The following is a 14113-nucleotide window of genomic DNA, read 5'->3' on the forward strand; positions in this document are numbered from 1 at the left end:
CCGATATATGTCTATATAAATGTAAAATGCATTCACCCTTTGACTTACCAGTTGCACTTCAAGGAATTTCTCCTGCAAATACTTTCGTATGTGAGCAAAATGGCATTTGTTCAAGGATATTCATTGCGGTGTTGTTTCTACTAGCAAACATATCAGAAACAGGCTGAATGTCCTCTGCTAAGGAACTGGCTGATGTCCTCATGGCACCTTCATGCAGTGGGCATTCTCACTATCTTCATGCATCTTAGCATTACAGCTGGATTCTTCATTTCCATGTCCTGATTCTAAATCCTTAGGAAACTTGGCCTTGAGGGCATTATGAGTGATTGCAAGATGGACTAAATAAGCTTTAATTCTTAGTCTGTAAAGGGCAGTTACAAATGAACACAGAGCCATTAAAAAGAAAGAGATAGCTCTAAGTAGAGTTAGAAGAAAAATTTTCTGAGATCTATTTTTCTGAAAAAAAAAATAAAGAAGAAAAGGCTATGAGCACAACAGCAAGCATGGTATATATCATTTGTACATAAAAGTAAAATGCAGTAATTGTATCTACAGGGAATATCTATAGAGGGAAATACAGGAATCTGATGACTGGTTGTCTCTAGGAAAGGGAACCTGTTAATAGGGGGTGAATGGGATGAAGACATACTTTTTAATGCACACTCTTATACCTTTTGAATTTTGCACCACATGCATGCATTACTTATGAGAAAATGGGTATATATATCTCTCTATATATAGATAGATATAATTAAAGTTTATTGGGGTGACAATGGTTAGTAAAGTTACATAAGTTTCAAGAAAAAAAAATATTTTAAAAGACCAAATGACTAGGGAGGAAGAAGAGATGGCACTTGGGAAGGGGGAGGAAAGCCATTTCTGCCACTAGATGGTAGGTGGCCAAGGGACCCTGCTCAAGAGCACTCAAAGAAATGCTGTACCCAGCGACGGCTACCAAGTAAAGGATAAAGAATTCACACCCACATTTCCTCCACCCTGAGGACTTAGTATGGATTGAAATTAATTCAATCCTTGAACCAGCAATAAAGGAATGATTGAATTTTCACAAACTAAGGAAATAATAAACAGAAAGAGAAAGGGAAGGAGGGTATGAGCAGGAGGGGGAGGGAGAAAATTCAACCGGTAGCAGCAGGCAGAACGGCACAGGCATTCAGAGGATTCCCAGGTAGCCTCGGGAATGAGCTGCTACGGGTCTGCACTGGGCAGGAGGGATGGGCTTGAGGGGGAAGCCAAGCTTCAGTGCCATTTTAAAAGGGGAAGATCAGACGTGTCGACTAGTTGAGACGCACTGGAAGACAAGGAATGAGCCTATCACGATCAGGATGATTCTGCAGTGACAGCTTTCCAGGAAAAATTGCTGCATTCTCAACATCTGCATGCATCTGAGAATTACACCTGGATTCTTCATTTCCATGCCTTGCTTTTAATCCTTAGGAAAGTAGGCCTTGGGGTACTACTTGTGATTCTAAAATGGAATAAGTAATGATTTAATTCCCAGCCAGTAAAGGGCAATCCAAATGACTGGCTCCACCATTTCCCCAGGGCTAGTTTGTAACCTGGGACAGAAATAAGCTGTGTGTATTAAATCAATACAATCACTCACAAGTTGAAAAAAAAAAAAGTCATTGCTTTGGTGGCTGTGTATTATATGAAATATTTCTGTTTCTTAATGGTTTGCTTTCTTCAAATGATGTAAATCTGGCCACCTTTCCACAGTGAGCCAAAACCAACCAGGGACTAGGTGCCTTGAACAAGTGTTCCAAGGTGCTATGATGCAACTTACAATCCTTTGCCTGCCCTATTGGGCAGTCGCAACTACCAGGTTTCCTAAGAAACATGATTGTGTAACATTTCATGGCACTCCCTGTTTTCTTCTTTTCTGCCAAACTCAGTGGGTGCTGCTCATCAGAGCATGGGATCACAGCAGATTAGGGAAACTGTCATATGTGCCACCCAGAAGGCACTGGTGGCCATTTTGTGATCCTTTCATGCTTGACCATACCAATAACAAAAGCACTTGTCTGCCACAACATCTCTGATGTGAAACAGGAATAATACAGAGTATATCTGTGAACTATAATAATACATGCATTTGTCATGATGTGTTACTGGGGATTAGACAAGGTGGAGCGGGCTCTGCCTGCCTGAAGAAGCCATGTCTCCACAGATTCCTTGACACCTCACTCCCCTGTTTCTCTGCCTTTGGCTCCCCAACTCTTTCCATGCCCTAGAAGAGACCTCCCGAGGGCTCTGCCCTCAGCTCTCATCTCTCTCTGTGATTTCCTCCACTTTTACATTCTTACCTTTCACTTCTGTGCAGTTGGCTCCCAACTCCACCTTTCTAGCCTTGAATTCTCCATATCTGAATGTCAACTGCTCAGTAGGCATCTCCCCCTACTTCCGTGTCAGTATTTCCAAAAGTAAAAACTGTATACCATCCTTTTACTTCCAGGCCTTTCTACTCCTGACTTCCTGACATTCTATCACTATTCTCCCAGTCACTTAAACTAGATTTCTATATTCATTTTTCTTTGTCCTTTTGTCTTGCCATGAACCTCATGTTAGAACCTCACCCTGGTTCAAAACCTCATTGCCTCTCCACTTCTATCATAACCACTTCCTAGGTGAATTTCTAGCTTTCAGTTTCTATTATTATTCACTTCTCTAACACATCGTCGTCAGATCATCCCTTCAAATGATCCTTTTCCTGCTGGAAAAAAAAAAGGCTTCAGTGGCTTCCCTTGCTACAGAATTAACATTATTCCAACAAACTAGGGATGAGTCCTTCAAACTTTTCTCATGAGTTTTATTGTCTCTTTGTAATTCTACCACGGATGAATTTTTTAAAACTTTGCTTAGACTTTGATATTTTCAGCCTATCACATTTTGGGTTAATGAGTTCTCTACATTTATTATGTTTGGGGTAAAACTAGTTTCTCATATTTGTGTTGTTCAGATGCAAGTAATACAATACTGTTCAAACTAACAACAACAAAAAAAAAGACAACTTATTGTCTAAGGACAACTTGCTCACTCAAATAAACACAAATTTCAGAGTTTGTTCCAGTAAGGCATGGCTGCTTTCTAGGGGCTCAATGTCACATTAGAGATTTCTCCTTCTCCCTTCCGCCTTCGCCCTCCCTCTCAAGCAAGATGGCATGAGCAATATCAGTTATACGTTCAACCTGTTTGTTCAGCCCAGGATAAAGGCAGTGTTTGTTTATAGCTCTGGCAAGAAAGTTTTCGTAAGAACTCTCATTGTTCCTGCTATGGTCACATATCCATCTCTAAATTAAGCACAGTAGTGAGGGAAAACATTTGGTTAAACCTGTTTTACATTCTTACCATTTTGACAGAGAAACAGAGGCTTAGGGGAAAGGTAGCCTTACCCAAACCTCAAGCTATTAGTTTTCTACAGAATAGAAGACTTATTCCGGACTTGTATCTGAAAGTGTATGAACTGCTGGGGACATACACACACACACACACACACACACACACACACACACACACACACACACACACACCCTGCATGATTTTGGCTGCATGTAACAAAATGTCCAACCAAACAGGGCTTAAACAATAAAGACCTTTCATTATCTTACCTAACCAAAAGTCTGAATGGAGAAAATCCCGGGATGGTTCAGTGTCTCTTTCCATTTTTCTGATGATTCATCCTCAGTCTCCCTTCAAGTCGCTAGATGGCTGGGCAACTCCAAGCATTATACCTCTTACGACAGTGTTACAAACAAGAAAAAGAGAGCAAAAGAGATCTTCCATCTTTTCCCAGAAGCTCTCAGCTGACTGACTATACTTCTCATTCATTGGCAGGAACTATCACAAACCCATCCCATATCAATCTTTGGAAACGAAAATGGGACAACTGGCTTAGTGTACCACTTTTTCCCCTGGAGCTAGGTAGACTGGTCCCAACTTTTCGTAAGAAAGAAAGCAAAATAGCCTTTGGTAGGCCACTAATAATATTTGCCATTAGATCATCTTCTTATTTTATTCCTTCCACCTGTTTTAAACTTCTGGTAGTGTTTCTCACACTGAGGGTTTTTTTAAGATTGTTTTTTATTTTGAATCATAACATTTTGGAGTTCAGAGGAACTTAGGTCATTTAGTTCAGGGCTTTTCAAAGTTTTATTTTTATTTCAGACTTGTAACCCATCAAACAAATGCAAATAAATAGAAGAGTTTAAAAATGAGGTGGTGGAAGTGAGAGCCTTGCCCCCCACCCCAGCAAGGAAGGTGGGGCCTCATTAGCCAATGGCCCTAAGGCCTTCTGGGAAGCTAAAGCCCTTCAGAATGCAGTTCTAAAGCCACATCTCTCCTCCAGTTCTCTCATTTTAAAGAACTGAGGTCCGGAGAGGTAAAATAATCTGAACTTGTTCTTCCACAGGTTACTTAGAATTATAGTCTAGACTTCTTGCTTCCCTAATCTCTTAAAAATCTTTATGTTTTTATAAGCCTGTAAAGTAATTTGAATTTTTTTTCTATATCTACATACTAAAAGTCATTTCAAAATAATCTTAACGTAGAAGTTCTTACATTATTTCAGTAGCCTTTTATGATATTTTACTAACTTCACTCTACTATTCTTGATACATAATGTCATGAGATATATGCAGTATTTCTGGGGCAAATACACAATGATTTATTCTGTTATAGGAAAATAAGGTGGTGGCTAAATATCTAGACATTAAACTGTGATATTACATGTGCCCCAATCTTGCTAAGAGCCTCAATTTTCTCATTTGGTAACTTGGAGTAATTGTAATATCTACCTCACTGGGGTGAAGTCCATGTGTAATAAATACACTTACATAGCCCAGCACATAGACACTGCTCTGTGTTTACTATTATTTTCTCGTATTTTTTTTCACCCCAAATCCTCCTTGGCCATCAAAGATCCTGCAAATTGGTAGAAATTTCCCTCCCAATGATAAAGGGCCAATGATGACTAAAACCAGAGCTTTCTATCTTATGTTTAGATTCATTTCCATAAGTGCATTTTATTCACTTTACTTTCTCCCCCTCATATGTCTTTGTTGTATGGTTTGCAATTTTACTTTCCATGGAAACTAAGGATAAAGGATCAGGCTCAGGGAAGGGGCAGCTTAGAGAATTAGGTCACTTGGCTAGAATCACCAATGCTTTAAATTTCCCAGCTCACATCACAGAATTTCAGTTTAGCCTTATAATTTGGTTCAGGATCCCAGTTTCCCTTCGCTGCTCTCTCATCCCTATCCCAATCCCTGATAATATTACTCCCAAATACGTAATATTATCACGTATTTGTCTGAATAGCTAAAATGATAAAAGACAAAAGGGAAGAGATGTTATAAATTATCTAAATGTCTGAAATCCAGCTAGATAATTGTGTAATCCTGTACATATATAAAAAAAATTTTATATGCCTCCTTCACCAAGGACAGCTTCAGAAGAAAGCTCCTCATAAAGTTCAACAGAAATTAATGAGATTTTTTGTAAATATTAATATTTTCCTAATATTTTTAATAATTTAATGAAGCATTCCATTTCTTTCTCTAAAAGTGAATATGCAAATATTATATAATTATAGAAAACAAGCCTTATATGGAAATGTGTCTTCTAGTAGACTGTTTAAAGCATTTGCACTCGTGAGCATTGGTGGTTCAGTGGTAGAATTCTCGCCTGCCACGCGGGAGGCCCGGGTTCGATTCCCGGCCAATGCAACAAGTAGTTTTTTATTTTCCTTCTTCCTTGTCTTAGGTGCCCAAAGTAAGTTCAATAATGATATCGAAATGTTTATTTGATGCAAACAAAGGCGTATGAATAAAGGTAAATTTCCAGTTTCACTTATACTTTGAGCCACCGAAGGGACTGTTTTTCTGAGCTTCACTGTTTTTTTTCTTTCGAGACTGTTGCTTTAGATTGGGCGCCCTAGAGTATATGAGCGAAAAATACGTATCAGTAATGAGATACTACCGTGTTACAGGATATAAAGATAAAAAAATTGACGGTGGCTGTTTGGAGATGCCGGGGATTGAACCCGGGACCTCACACATGCGAAGCGCGCGCTCTACCACTGAGCTACATCCCCCAGCCGTGAAGCTTCTTTCTGGTACAGCTATTCATTGAATTTCCATAGCGCTAGTCCAATTGCTACAGTTAAGACTTTTAATAACTTATTTTGATATTTCTGCAACACGTTTCTACACTCCCGCTCCCATCTTTAGCTGCTTGGGTGGTGCATCGGGACCCTGCGCAGCCGGAGGTCTGAGACGCAGGGAGGACCAGCTATTGAGCACTCTTGCTGGGAGCCTGGAGCTCCGGGAAGGAGGGGTCGGGAACCCGGCCCCGCCAACGGGCCGGCAGAAGCCCGCGCGCACCCCTCCGGCTGCCCCGCAGAGGGTCGAACGCCGACGCGGCCCCGCCGGAGCCCCAGCCCGCGCCACGCGCCGCGAGTGCTGCCAGAGGCCGAGCGGTGCGCACCCGTCAGCTTCAGGGGCTTCTCTGTACAACCCCCGCCCCCGAAATAAACCCTCAGTCCCGGAAGAAGACTCGTTCACGCCGAATTGCCACACGTTGAGTTATGTAAGGGTTACAGCCAACTCTTGGTGATGCAACTGATTTCGCAACAAGCTCTTCTTTTTCGCGGGACTGAAACTGAAAGAAAATGACACCGCCACTTAGATATGCTTAAGCATATATAAATGATGACGAAGTCGGGGCGAGGGACCTGCTCAAGATGGGAGTTTTCTGTTTGATATTTACACCTTGGACCCATCTGATACGGGTCCCATTACCATATGATAGTAATATAAGTCGCAGGACACCTCCTTTGATGTCCCCTGAACCTTCCCTAACTACTTAACTAATCGTACTCCCAGCCCCAAAGGAAGAGATGTACCGAGTCCTTTTTCCTCGGGAATTGCCCTCTCTCCAGTTGTTGGCGTGCTAGGCAATAGACAGCTAACTTGCATCCTAATGAGATGTGTGTTTGGCCCTGCCCGGTGCAGTTTAAACTGATTCCACCACACGCAAGGGAAGGCTAGGCGAGAAGCCTCAGACGCCCTGCGGGGACTTAGCGTCAGAGCAGCTGAGTCAAGGTCATTTCCAGCCTACCTGTAAGGCTGACCTCAACAGGTAGCACAGTGAAGGCCTAGAGCTTCCACTCCCTTGGTTGCTCTCAGAGCACCCTCGTAAAATGAAGCAAGCGGTCGGCAGGCCAAAAGCCAGGGCAGAAAGCAGAAGTTTCAAAACGGAATAAACCACAAGCTTCATAGCCAACTCCTAGATTAAAAATAGTTACTGGCTTTGCTTATAGTAATATAAGCAAATAATGGCTCATAATCAGATTTTGTTTTTCACTAGAACAAGCCACATGCTGATCTAATAATACAACAATACAGAATATCCAAAAAAAAAACCAAGAAGAAGAAAAAAAAAAGCCACGTCAGTGGATAGTCATTAGGGAGCCCTGCTCCAAGCCAGAATATTTCCAAACCAACCTCCGCATTACATCCTGAGGCCCTAGCACATGAACGTCTGAATCAGAAAACAGAGAAAGAGCCATGTCTCCACCCCCAAGGTTTTCACCCGTGCACATTACAACTGTAGTACTGAGTTTATTGAAAAGGAAGCATGTTTGCTTCTGGTGACTTCACTCTTTAGGATATCTTCCGCATGTTGTGCCTTATTACCCATCACCTGAGGCCCTCTCTTTCTGGGACTTCTTTTTCAGACAATTCTGAAAAAATTAGATTCAAAGCCAGAAAAGCCCCCCTTTAAATGCTCACTCTCAAGTTTACCAGTCCAAGGCATAACTAGACACATTTGATAAAGAAAATGAAGCCAGGTTTTAAAGCCAACAGAGGATGTGAAATTGATTTACTGGACTGGCTAACCCAAAAGAAAGACTCGGTTTGGCTTTTTACAGCCACTGTGGTTGATGGGAAAGATGAAACAGAAGACACACTTTTGGATTAGGGGCCATTTCAGGAAAACTTCTTGGGTCGCATCTATTCTGTATGCATATAAAACTGCCCCAGCTCTGCTCACAGATGAAGAGAGGCTGACCAAATGTCCAGAATTATAGAGTATTAAAAATTCCAGTTCTGATAGTTGCTAGAGGGGAGGGGGGTACTGGAGGGGTGGGAAAGGGGATTCAGACGTACAAACTTTCAGTTATAAAAATAAGTTACGGCTATGTAAGATACAGCATAGGGAATAGAGTCAATAACAGCATAAAAACTGTATGGAGACAGGCGGTGCTAGACTTGTGGTGATCACTTTGTAAGGTATACAAATGTTGAATCACGGTGCTGTACAACTGAAACTAATATAATTCTGTTATGTCCATTACAATTTAAAAAAAATAAAAAAAAATCCAGTTCTATGTTCTACCTACCCTCCTCACATCTCTGTTTATTGGGGACAAATTTCCCACATTGTCAGTCTCTCTCTTTCTCTGTCACGCACATCACATACACACACTATTAACAAGGGCTGACCTTAGACCCTCACTTTGAGGCAGGTGGCGTTTATTTCTGGCACTGTTTTCACATTACCTTTCACATTCTTTCTACCACACTTGGCACTCTTTGTCCAGCAGATATAGAGCATCTTTTCCTTAGAGCTGGCTCTGAGCTAAGATATCTATTCCCAGTCTAAGCAGCAGTTCTTACTCCTCACTGCACATTAGAATTACTGGCAGAGCCTTTGAAAAATGCTGATGCTTGCTTGAGCCCAACTCCCCAAAATTAAATCAGAAACTCTAGGAGTGGGTCCAAGTATCAATATCTTTTTTTTTTAGTTTGGTTTATTTTTTAAGATTTTTATTATAATATAGCTAACACAATATTATATTAACTTCAGGTATACATCAAAGTTCTTCAACATCTTTTTAAACTCCTAGTTTAATCTAACATCCAGCTTGAAGGCTACTTGGATGTCAAGAGCTGTCTAGTGATGGTTGTTAACTAAACTTATTGTGTTAATCATTTCACAATATATACATACATCAAATGATTATGTTGAACATGTAAACTAATTCAATGTCTTATGTCAGTTATATCTCAATAAAACTGTTAGAAAGACTCAAGAAGAGGCTAGAAAACGGATGGGAGGGGAGCAATCTGCACTTGGTACCTGGGGTTGCCCAGTGCTTGTGGCTTCCTGGATGAAAAAGGACTGGATTGCTTTACTCAACACCTAAAGGAACAGTCAGCTCTTTGAAATACATTATTTTACTCCTCAGGGTCATAACTATTAGTAATTCTTCATCATCACAGTTAATTATCATTAATAACAACCTGAGGGCCAAAAAAGCTACTGGTTACATTTAATTCAGAGAAAGTTAATAAACATTACTCTTCTCAATAAGTACCCTAAAGTAAAAAATCATAGTGATCATAATTTGCATTTGGAATTAGAAGTATTTATTGAACAGTAGGTTAGATCCCACTTGAAAAGATACAAATTCTATAATTAGATTCTGGTTACAAATAGATGGAAACAGAAGAAAGTACATATTTAAGATGGCATTTAAGAGGGATGTTATAAAAACCCAGACTTCTGGAAACTACCAATGGTCAGTCAGTTTAGGAAAGGAGGGGAAAAATATCCATCTATATGGGTTATGAAAGATTTTTCCAAATTTAGATGATCTGCTCAACGATAGGAGTCTCTGTAGTCTTATAGTACTGGCCCACTCATAAAAGCTGCAAATAGGATACGTATTTTCTTATGGTGGTGTCTAACCAAGGTCTTATTTTACCAACTAGCTAGTCCCCTTGAGATTAGATATTGTATTTTATTCTATATGAATTCCCCATAGCACTAAGCACTCACTCAGTTCTCAATAGACATATAATTAATACATACTGGCTTATAATTTCAAGTGGGAAATTGGTTTTCAAAAAGTGTCTTTACAGCTAACTGGGCATAAGGAATTCTATTGGGGTGATGAAGATATTCTAAAGGATATTCTAAAACTGGATTATGGTGATGTTTTCACAACTGAATAAAATTACTGAAAATTATTTAGTTACACAGTTAAAGTGGATGAGTTTTCTAAGTAAATTATGCTTCAAGTTTTTAAAAGGGGGTATGTAAGGGAACAAAATGTGTTAACAATGGAATGGAGTTAATGTGACAGTGAAAGTTTACACATCCAGACTGCATAACTGATCTGAAAAAGAAAAAAACATGGTACACGAAAGCGGGAGCATGGAGGATGAAAGACAATGATTTATGAATGTAGAAGAAAAGGAAGCAACAGTTGTTAGGGAAACTACTGTATCTAATAACTGTAATAAGGTTAGAGAGCTCAAACTGTATGTTGGGTGCTTAACTAAGCACCGGGGAACACAGAGATAAATTGTAATACAACCTGGTGCATTTTATAATGGACTTTTGCATGGAATATTAAAGGAAGAGATAGACACTCAAGAACTTTTGAACTTTCCCAAGTCCATATAGATAGAGCTGTTGAAAGCAGAGTTCAAACCAAATTGACCTCGGCCTTAAATCTGAACCCCTAGGTTGTATGATTAATGTTAAGTCTGAAGAAATGCTTTTAAAACCTGTGCCAAAGCTACCGCTTGTCCCCAATACCTGTTCTCCCTTCTATGATAATACATCTTTTGACTTTTTGCTGGACACATAGCTACCAGGAACAGTGACATTTCCTACCCTCCCAAACAGCAGTGTGGAGAAAAAGGGATGTCTTCCTTTAAGGACACATGCCAAGCATAGTGAACATCACTTCTCCTCACATCCCGTTAGCCAGAACTTACTCTTGGTTAAATCTAGCTACTAAGTGAGGGTTGGAGAAAAGTGAGGGTTGACTCTTGAAGAGAAAGGTCACACCTGGGTAGGTGGAAGCAGCCTGGGTCCCCCGCAGCTGTGGAGCCACATACCAGCCCTAAGCTTCCTGCGTCTGGATTTTCTGAGAGAGAAATAAACTTTCTTCATGTTTAAACCACTTTATTTGGGATCTCTCCCACAGTAGAACCTAAATTCTAATTAATAAAAAGAATTGTTCTTCCAAGGACACAGGTAACCATATAGACATGAGTTGTCTGTGTGGCCCAAACAGACATACTTTGATGAGAAACAGTATTGTCAGTTTTGTAACAGTAGGCTGAGGCTCTCTTGGCCTTGCCAGTGAGGATAGGCTCACACAGGATGAATGGCAGCCAGTGGTTTTCTTCCTCACTAATTCTAGGTAAAGAAAGGATATAGAACTTGCTTGCTTATTTATCACCAAAACAGAAAAGGAGGTAAAGGAAATTGCACCCCAAGGAAATACTCTTTCTCAATAGTTCCTCTGTATTTTAACTATCCTTAACTGATTAGAGGCATAGTAAGAGGAAAAAGGCAGCCATACCTTTTCCCTTTGGATTTAGAGGTGTATCTCCCAAAGATTGTACTTCATGCTGTTCCCCTCCAATTATAAGCTTTCATTATTATGTTACAAACTCCTTAAAAAGTGAGAAACAGATATAAATGTTAACTGGTATTCCAAATGCTCATATTTCTTGACTAACAAAAAAGATGCCAGCTATGACATTACTCTTATCCTCACTCAGGAAATTAAGAGTTTTCCACTGATGTACAAAAAGGCGGAGGATAATAAAAATGCCTCTACACTTAGAAGCATTTATATAAATGTGCAGAAACCCAGAAAAAACCTATAGCTTTGCAAATATATATGCATACATTTGCATATATGTAATGATAATATATAATAATATATACATGCTTTAAAAATCTGTACATCTTTATTAGTGTAAAACATTTCTAATATCAATTTACTAAATATTGATTGACTTAGGGATATACTGGAAATAGAGACTAGCAGAGAAGCAGGTGTCTAAGATGATTCCCAGTACTTGGACTTGAACAGTTATGTGTGTGATGTCATTTAATGAAACAAAAAACATTGGAGGGAAAGTGAGCTTTATAGATGGTCATTAATTCTGTCTTTATTTTTTTCAATTTGGGGTGTGTTTATCTCTCTAAAGGGAGATCTTAAGTAGATACTTAGATGATAGATTTAGAGACAAGAAGAGAGGTTTGGCACTGAAATATATATGCGTATTTGAGCAACATTGGTGCAGAGATAATAAAGTCATGGACTGGATGGGACTACTGAGCGAGAGAGCTGAGAATGAGACAAGAAAGAACTGAAGGCCTGGCTTTGAGGAACTCTAACATTTAAAGACTGAGAAAGGAGCATGAAAATAAACAGCCAGGGAGACAGGAGGAAAACCAGGAGAATAAGGTTCCACAGACCCCAATGGGAAAAGAATGTTGCAAAGGAGAAGTGAGTTTTAAAACACGGGTACCTGAGAAATTAGGTCAGATCGCCACAGTTTAAAATGCCCATTAGATTTGGTGACAAGGAGGTCACTGTTTAATTTTAATAATACTTATTTCACTACAAAATCAAATGTTAATTCTTCTAATACTCATATATGCTATACAACTCACAATTATTCTCTATGGGAAGTTTTCCTGTGTTTCTTCTAGTGAAGAGCTATTTCATGCTCTTTGCCTTTTTTATCCTACCTTAAAGAAACTTTTTTTTTGCGGGGGGGGGGGGAACAAACTAATCTGGAAATTACTGAAATCCAAGGAAATCAAGAAAGGACAAGAGAAAAATACTATTGAATCACAGGAGAATTTGCAAACAGTAAAGTTTCACTTTTTTTCTTTTCTGGTACTCAAAAAGATTACATTTATTCATTTACTCATTTATTTACTCAGTGGACGTCTAATGACCACCTACCACATGCTAGGCACTATGCTTGGAGCCGGGGATAAAAGAGTGACAAAGGTAGTCCCGGCTCAGACTGTGCTTAGGGTCAAGGGGAGAAGGTAACTAAATATAAAGAAAGTATCAATAGTGCAATGAAGGCTATGGTAAAAGAAACTTAGAGTTCCAGGTGAGCACACAGGAGGAACACGTAATCCAAGCCTAGGGGAGGTTTTCTACACAGACGTGAAATATGAGTAGCAGTTAGCCAGTGAGGATGAATGGGGGCAAGGAGGATGAAGAAAAGCATTCTAAGTAGAAGGAACAGAATATGCAGTGACCTAGAAGCCAAGAAGATCAAAGTGGCTTTAAGGATCAAAAATAAATTTAGTGGGAGGGTGGGAGGTAGGTTGCTGTATTGTGGAATATGAAAAGGAAGACCAGAAGCTGGAAAGTAGGCAAGGTCCAGTTTATGCAGAGCCTTGTGTGTATCATAAAAGCTTATAGATCTGTGAGAAACCATGCAGAGTTCTACGGAAGAAAACAACATGAGATTTTATTTTTAGAAAAATCAGTCTGGCTCTAGTATATAGAACATATGGGAGGGGGCCCCAACAGGAAACAAGAAAACCACCGGAAGCTTCCTCCTGGCATCCAGCAAGAATTGATGGAATCAGGCAAGAGATGGTGATTTAGGGATGCACTGTCCAATATGGTAGCCACTAGCAATGTGTGTACTTAGGTGTGGTTAATCCAAATTGAGACGGTAAGTATCTCATTCATAACTTTTTATCATGACTGCATATTTAAATCACATTTTTGAATACATTAAATTAAACAAAATACAGTGTTAAAATTAAATTCACCGTTTCTTTTTACTTTTTTGTGATTACACATATGGCTCACATTATTTTTTTTATTGGAAAACACTGATTTAAAGCTTTTGCATTGGAAATTGAGAAAACTGAATGAATAAAGAGATACCGAGGAAATGGGTTTGGCAGGTCATACATATTGACTGGATGTAAGGGATAAGATAAAGGAAGGAATAATAGATGCTTCTGACTTGAGCGCCTAAGTAAAAGAACGGTAGATATAAGAGCTCTTAGTGGTAAAAAAGTCTTTTTGTTTTGTTTTGTTTTTATTTTAAAGTAGAAAATTCAGTATGTTTGAATGAAAATATGAAGGAGTCAGAAGACAGGGAGATAATACAGATATGTGAAAGTTCCTTAAGTGTCTCTTCCTTGAGTACCAGGGAGAGACACTTATTGCAGCAAAACAAAACAGGAAGGGATGGGGTCTGGCATACAGTTAATTTTATAGATTTGGTGATAGTAAACT

At 39.5% G+C, this 14113-nt stretch overlaps 2 non-coding genes across 2 annotated transcripts; one reads left to right on the top strand and one right to left on the bottom strand.

Annotated features, from left to right (window-relative positions):
* The first annotated feature begins 5670 nt into the window (after positions 1 to 5670).
* On the top strand, positions 5671 to 5741 carry TRNAG-GCC (transfer RNA glycine (anticodon GCC)). Its single transcript has one exon. It is a non-coding gene; the product is annotated as a tRNA-Gly (tRNA).
* Positions 5742 to 6037: 296 nt separating this feature from the next.
* Positions 6038 to 6109, bottom strand: TRNAA-CGC (transfer RNA alanine (anticodon CGC)). The gene has a single exon. It is a non-coding gene; the product is annotated as a tRNA-Ala (tRNA).
* Positions 6110 to 14113: the final 8004 nt, after the last annotated feature.

This window comes from Hipposideros armiger, unplaced genomic scaffold (assembly GCF_001890085.2).
Source record: "Hipposideros armiger isolate ML-2016 unplaced genomic scaffold, ASM189008v1 scaffold_30, whole genome shotgun sequence".
NCBI lineage: Eukaryota > Metazoa > Chordata > Mammalia > Chiroptera > Hipposideridae > Hipposideros > Hipposideros armiger.